Source organism: Mus pahari, chromosome 8, assembly GCF_900095145.1.
Source record: "Mus pahari chromosome 8, PAHARI_EIJ_v1.1, whole genome shotgun sequence".
Lineage (NCBI taxonomy): Eukaryota > Metazoa > Chordata > Mammalia > Rodentia > Muridae > Mus > Mus pahari.
Genome location: NC_034597.1, coordinates 57,175,970 through 57,181,969, shown reverse-complemented (window position 1 = coordinate 57,181,969; position 6,000 = coordinate 57,175,970). Strand labels below are relative to the sequence as shown.

At 47.3% G+C, this 6,000-nt stretch overlaps 1 protein-coding gene across 5 annotated transcripts in view; it reads left to right on the top strand.

Annotated features, from left to right (window-relative positions):
- Ptk2b (protein tyrosine kinase 2 beta) overlaps window positions 1-6,000 on the top strand; it is a 121,226-nt gene that overhangs the window by 61,074 nt on the left and 54,152 nt on the right. The window lies entirely within an intron of this gene.

The following is a 6,000-nucleotide window of genomic DNA, read 5'->3' as shown; positions in this document are numbered from 1 at the left end:
CACTTTGTAGACCAGGCTGGCCTCGAACTCAGAAATCCGCCTGCCTCTGCCTCCCGAGTGCTGGGATTAAAGGCGTGCGCCACCACGCCCGGCCTGCATACTTGTTTTTTAAGAGTAGTTTTAGGCTTAGCGAAAAATTACAGGAAATGCAAAGAATTCCCATAATGCCACTCATCACCATATGCACAGCTTCTCCCATTACTAATCCCATACTGATACCATTGTGGCCTTCTCTGTGGTTTAACATCAGACTTTATCCCTCCTGTGGTGTCTACAAGACAGACAGGAGTACGAAGATCCTTGCCTACCATTATGGAATCACAGAGAACATTCCCATTGTCTGAGCATACTCTGTGCTCTCCGTTAATACCTCCCCGTCTCCTCAGGGCAACTCCTGGCCTTAAATTCATCCTTAAACTTCTGTTTTTTCACAGTTGTAACCACACAGGATGTACATAGACTTCTCTTTTACTTAAAAAATATTCATTTAGCTGTATATGGGGCCCACGCCTTAAATCTCAGCACTCGAGAGGCCAAGGCAGGTGGATCTCTGTGAACGTGAGGCCAGGTTGACATTCACACTGAGACCCTGTCTCAAAGAAAAAATATAATCACTTTAAGTTCTTCCATGGAGTTCATAGCTTGATAACTCTTCTCTCTTTGTGCATGCATGCTTGCGTGTGTGCGAGTGTGTTTGCAAATGTGTTCCTAAACATGAGGATAGCTGTCTTAGTCAGTGTTTCTATTCCTGCACAAACATCATGACCAAGAAGCAAGTTGGGAAGGAAAGGGTTTATTCAGCTTACACTTCCACACTACTGCTCATCACCAAAGGAAGTCAGGACTGGAATTCAAACAGGCCAGGAAGCAGGAGCTGGTGCAGAGGCCATGGAGGGATGTTCCTTACTGGCTTGCTTCCCCTGGCTTGCTCAGCTTGCTCTCTTATAGAACCCAAGACTACCAGCCCAGAGATGGTCCCACCCACAAGGGGCCTCTCCCCCTTGATCACTAATTGAGAAAATGCCCCACAGCGGGATCTCATGGAAGCATTTCCCCTACTGAAGCTCCTTATTCTGTAATAGCTCCAGCTTGTGTCAAGTTGACACAAAACTAGCCAGCACAGCAGCACATCTATGTGGGAGGATACAAGCACCAATGCGCATGTGCATATTGGATCCTAGGGCACATGTATGCACTAATGCGCATGCACATATGGAGGCTTGGCCAGCAGCTTTGGGTCTTAAGGGAGTATAGGCTACTTTCTTTGAAACAAGCTCTCATTGACCTGGAACTCACCAGGTAGGCCTGTAAGGCCCAGGTATCTTCCTGTCTCTACTTTCCCTAACAATGGGGTGATAAATGCATGGCACCACTCATGGCTATTAAAACAACAACAGCAACAACATGAGTTCTGGGGATAGAGCTCAGGTCCCTGTGCTTGCACGGCCAGCTCTGTGCCATCTTTACCCAGCCTCAACTCTTCTCTTCAGTGTGAATAAGAGTTTATTGTGTGGATATACCATTTTTGCATATCCATTCACCTTGACTCATTCCGTATTTTGGCGATTACAGATAAGACTGCCATTAACCTCGGTGAGCAGGCATGGCTGTTAAGTTTTCAAGTACTTTGGGTAAATACCGAGAAAGAGGATCCCGTGATGCTGTGGTAAGAGGCTGCCAGGCTGTCTCCTAATGCTGGCTGCCGTGGTCACATTCCCCCCACATTCTTACTGCAGTTTTCTCACTGCCTCTGTGTTTACAATGGAAAACAAAGCTCTGCTCTAGGAGCAGCCATAACAGCGCAGGCTCAAGAGCATCTGAAGGTCTCGTTCCTCAGTCCCTGACACTTTGCCCTGGCTGTGTCTAGGCATAGGCTTCAACCTTCTGCTTTATCTTCAAGCAGGGATTGCTGCCTCCACATTCCTCGGTACTCAGTGACACATGACAAATGACCATGGAGTGTTCCCCAGCTCTCATTGTTGGATCTTGAACATTACCAACACATTAGGCCTATTTAAGTATTCTCTCGTACTTGTGCAGCATTTCAGGGGCATCTGGGGGTGTCTAGGATGTGCCTACTGATGCTGCAGTCCTCTGAATGAAGATGGTACCTAGACTGAAGGGGTGCCTGATGGGGGTCACTGAAGACTCTCACACATGCCCTGCTTTCTTCATTATGGATGCCGAGGGGTTGCCTTTTGTAAACTGGATGTTGGGTTAATGACCTTTCTATCCTTGAGTCTGTGTTCCCACCAGCATGACCCAGCATCATTGCTGTGCCACGTCTCCCATGGTCACTCGTGTGTCCAGCCATTGGCCTTCACTCTTAGGACACTAGCATTTCTGTTTTGATTGGTTTGTGCTGCTATAACAAAGTACCAGAGATGAGTTGGCTACCACACAAAAATCCTTTGGAGGCTGAAAGGCAAAATTGAGGCACTAGCATGGACAAGTGTGGGTGAGGTCCCCTTCCCAGGTACACAGTGCTGACCTTTTGCTGTAACAAAGAAAGAGTGACAAAGTTCTCTTGGGTCCCCTTTTAAAAGGTCCCTAATCCTACTCATTGGGGCTCTATATCTCCACACTTCTATACCCTCATACCAGCATCTTGGGGGGTTAGAATTTGAGCATATAAATATTAAGGGCCTCATGTATTCAGTCCGTTGCAGATAAGGTCAATTCCCTGGGGTTGTGTGTCATAGATCACTCCACTTCCCCCTCAGATGCCTGTCCCCAAATCCACCTTTGTGAAAGCCTTGTGTACAAATTACCACACACAAGTTGAAGCCCACCAGACCAGCAGATCCTCAAGTCAGCAGGCCAGCACTTACTGGAGCATATACAGTTGCTTGTTTCTACTCCTGACTAGGACTATGCTATTTAGGGACTAAATACCCCCCCCCCCCATCTTCTCAGTTCTAAAGTACCATTGCCATCATCCCTCCTGGGTCCCCTCAGGCCTTGCCACTTCAGTATTCGCCCTCATCTCCCAGCTGCTGGCTCTGCATCTTTGCCTAAAGGCTTTCTGGCATCTCCCTTGTGCAGAACTGACAGGAACTGCCAGGAACACTGAGCATACGAAGTGGAGTAGACATGTTCCCAGCTCTCCCTTTCTCTGAGTGAGATATTGTCGATCCATCCTGGCTTCTCCAGTCCCCTCCAGTTCCCAGAGGATTGAAACTGGGCGTGTCCAAGTTTCAGTATTCAGCACACAGTCCTCTTTTCGCCTGTCTTTCCTTCAATGCCACATTGTTCTACACTCCTGGGAGTGCTTCCTGAAGATGCCACTCAAATAACTTCTGAATCCCTTCCTATAGATCAAGAAGAATTCATATGGATTGTTACTGTAGGACAGAACACTAGGGCCCAGTACACATAGAGGAAGTGGTATGGAGAGAGAGAGAAAGAGAGAGAGAGAGAGAGAGAGGGAGGGAGGGAGGTTTACATAGCAAGAAAGAGAAGTATTCATAGAGACAGGTATACAAATTCAGATAGACTTCTAGAACACATGTTCTCCTCTCTGTCAGTCTAGTCTCAAGATGTACCCACCCTTGTGAGCTCAGCTTTGTGCTCCCCTTTTCTGCCTGCCCCGACCCAAGACACATGTCTTTTTTCTCCCTGAATTCTTACAATACTTCCTTTGTCCCCTTCCTAAAACATATCTCCTTTGTTGTTGTTGTTGTTGTGTGAGTATATATACACGTACATACGAGGTATGTGTGCACACGCATGTACATACGAGGTATGTGTGCACACGCATGTACATACGAGGTATGTGTGCACACGCATGTACATNCGAGGTATGTGTGCACACGCATGTACATGCGAGGTATGTGTGCACACGCATGTACATACGAGGTATGTGTGCACACACGTGTACATACGAGGTATGTGTGCACACGCATGTACATTCGAGGTATGTGTGCACACTCAGGTAGAGGTCAGGGGTAAGATTTGAATGTCTTGCTCATTCAGTCTTCATTTTATTCTTGGAGACAAGATTTCTTGTGGAACTGAGAGCTCGTGGATTCAACTAGACTGGCCAGCAAGCACCAAGACCCATCTTTTCCTCTCCACAGCCCCCAGTGCTGGGGTTATAGGAGCACCATACCTGGATTTTATGAGGTTACTGGGGATCTGAACTCTGGTCTTTGTACTTTATTGACTGAGCCATCTTCCCAGCCACTGTTTTATTGTTTGTTTTAAAGGAATAGTTCCTTAGAGTAATGACTATTCAAATCTTTCCTGGTACCTGGATCAGAATAAATAAACAATCATAGACTGTGTTCTGCTTCTAAAATACTTGACTGTGACTCTGCCAGCTCCATTATTTTTCCCTTCTGATTCCCGGTGCAGGCAACACCCCACCCCCACCCCACCCCCAAACCACACTCATATGAGAAGGTACATCTTTTATCTCTAAGAATAAGTCTCAGGGGCTGGTGAGATGGCTCAGTGGGTTAGAGCACCTGACTGCTCTTCCGAAGGTCCGGAGTTCAAATCCCAGCAACCACATGGTGGCTCATAACCATCCGTAACAAGATCTGATGCCCTCTTCTGGAGTATCTGAAGACAGCTACAGTGTACTTACATATAATAAATAAATCTTTAAAAAAAAAAAAAAAAAAAGTCTCAGATCTAGAGCTTAGCTCATTCTAGAACTAGCCGGGTGGCTTTTTGCTTTGAGACAAGGTCTTGCTCTGTAGATCAGACCTTTATGGCAAACCTCCCTCCTCAGCTTCCCCAGTGCTGAAATGACAGGTGTGAGCCGTCAGACCCAAGCTTAAGGCGATCGTTAGAAAAATTCTTGGAAATTAAGACCATCTAATCCTCACCACAGACACATTCAATGCCAGCACAGAGGACAGGGATACACTGGTGACCCCCGTACAAGCCTCAGCTGATGTTGCCAACGCATAGTTACAACTTTTCTCACTTCTTTTGGGCATTCCCCCACTTTATAATTTTATACATTTATTTATGGGGTGTGTGTGTGTGTGTGTGTGTACCCATGTACATGTGCAGACACTCATGTGCAGTACAAACTAATCTCTGGAGTAAGTTCTCTCCTGCCACCTTGTGGGATTGAGAATGGAATTCTTCGTGGGATGGTCAGGCATCTCTCTGCTGAGCCATCTCAATAGCCTAATCCCTTGCTCTAGATCAGGAGGAAGTCAGTCCTTGATAGTGCTGTTGGATGCAAAGGCTAGATTAAGAAAGCTGAGATTCAGGCTGAAGTAGAGATTACACGGGTTCTTAATTGACTTCTGTCAGTACTGTGGCCAGGCTGTCCTCAGTATAGGCTGCAGCATGCAGAAGCCCAGAGGAGCTCCATCTGTCATGCAAAACAACTTTCCACCCTAAACAGCAGGGAACTAGCCAAGGGGCTTTTCCCCTAGGCCAGCCTTTCTGTGACCCCTGGTGCTCTATGTGGTGAGTTCCTATGAGGTCCAGGCCTCCTTGTATGAAAACTCTAGCAAATACTGAGGTTGTGGGCAGATCAGTCAAGTTAACGGCCTGGACCTGATCTGGGCACTTTATCTTCTTCTCTGCACATTCTCTTGGGGCCACCGATCCCCAAGTTCTGTTTCTTCTCAGATTTTCCTCTCCACTCCTGTTTCCCTTCTCGTATTTATCACAGCCTCACTCCCTGCTTTTTCTGCTCTTCTGTGTCATGCCACAGCCGCCTCCTCTCGCAGCTGCCTCCTGTGCTAAGTGTGGGCCTCTTGCCTGGGAGCCTGAGTAGAACAGGGAAGGAAATAGGGCTAGAAGACAGGGCTTGTGTGCTTTAAAGCGAGTCTAGATTATATACCTGGATGTTTTCCCCATTGGCTCCCATACGTCACAGCCTCCCCAGTCGAGGCAGCTGGAGGCCTTTGCAGGGAGTTTTCAGGATTAAAAGAATGGGCTGTTGTATCCGTTGTGGGTCTTGTGGGTGTACCAGCCTGGGGGATGAGGCACATGGCTTGCAAGAGCTCACTCTGTGGCTGTCTCTCTCTG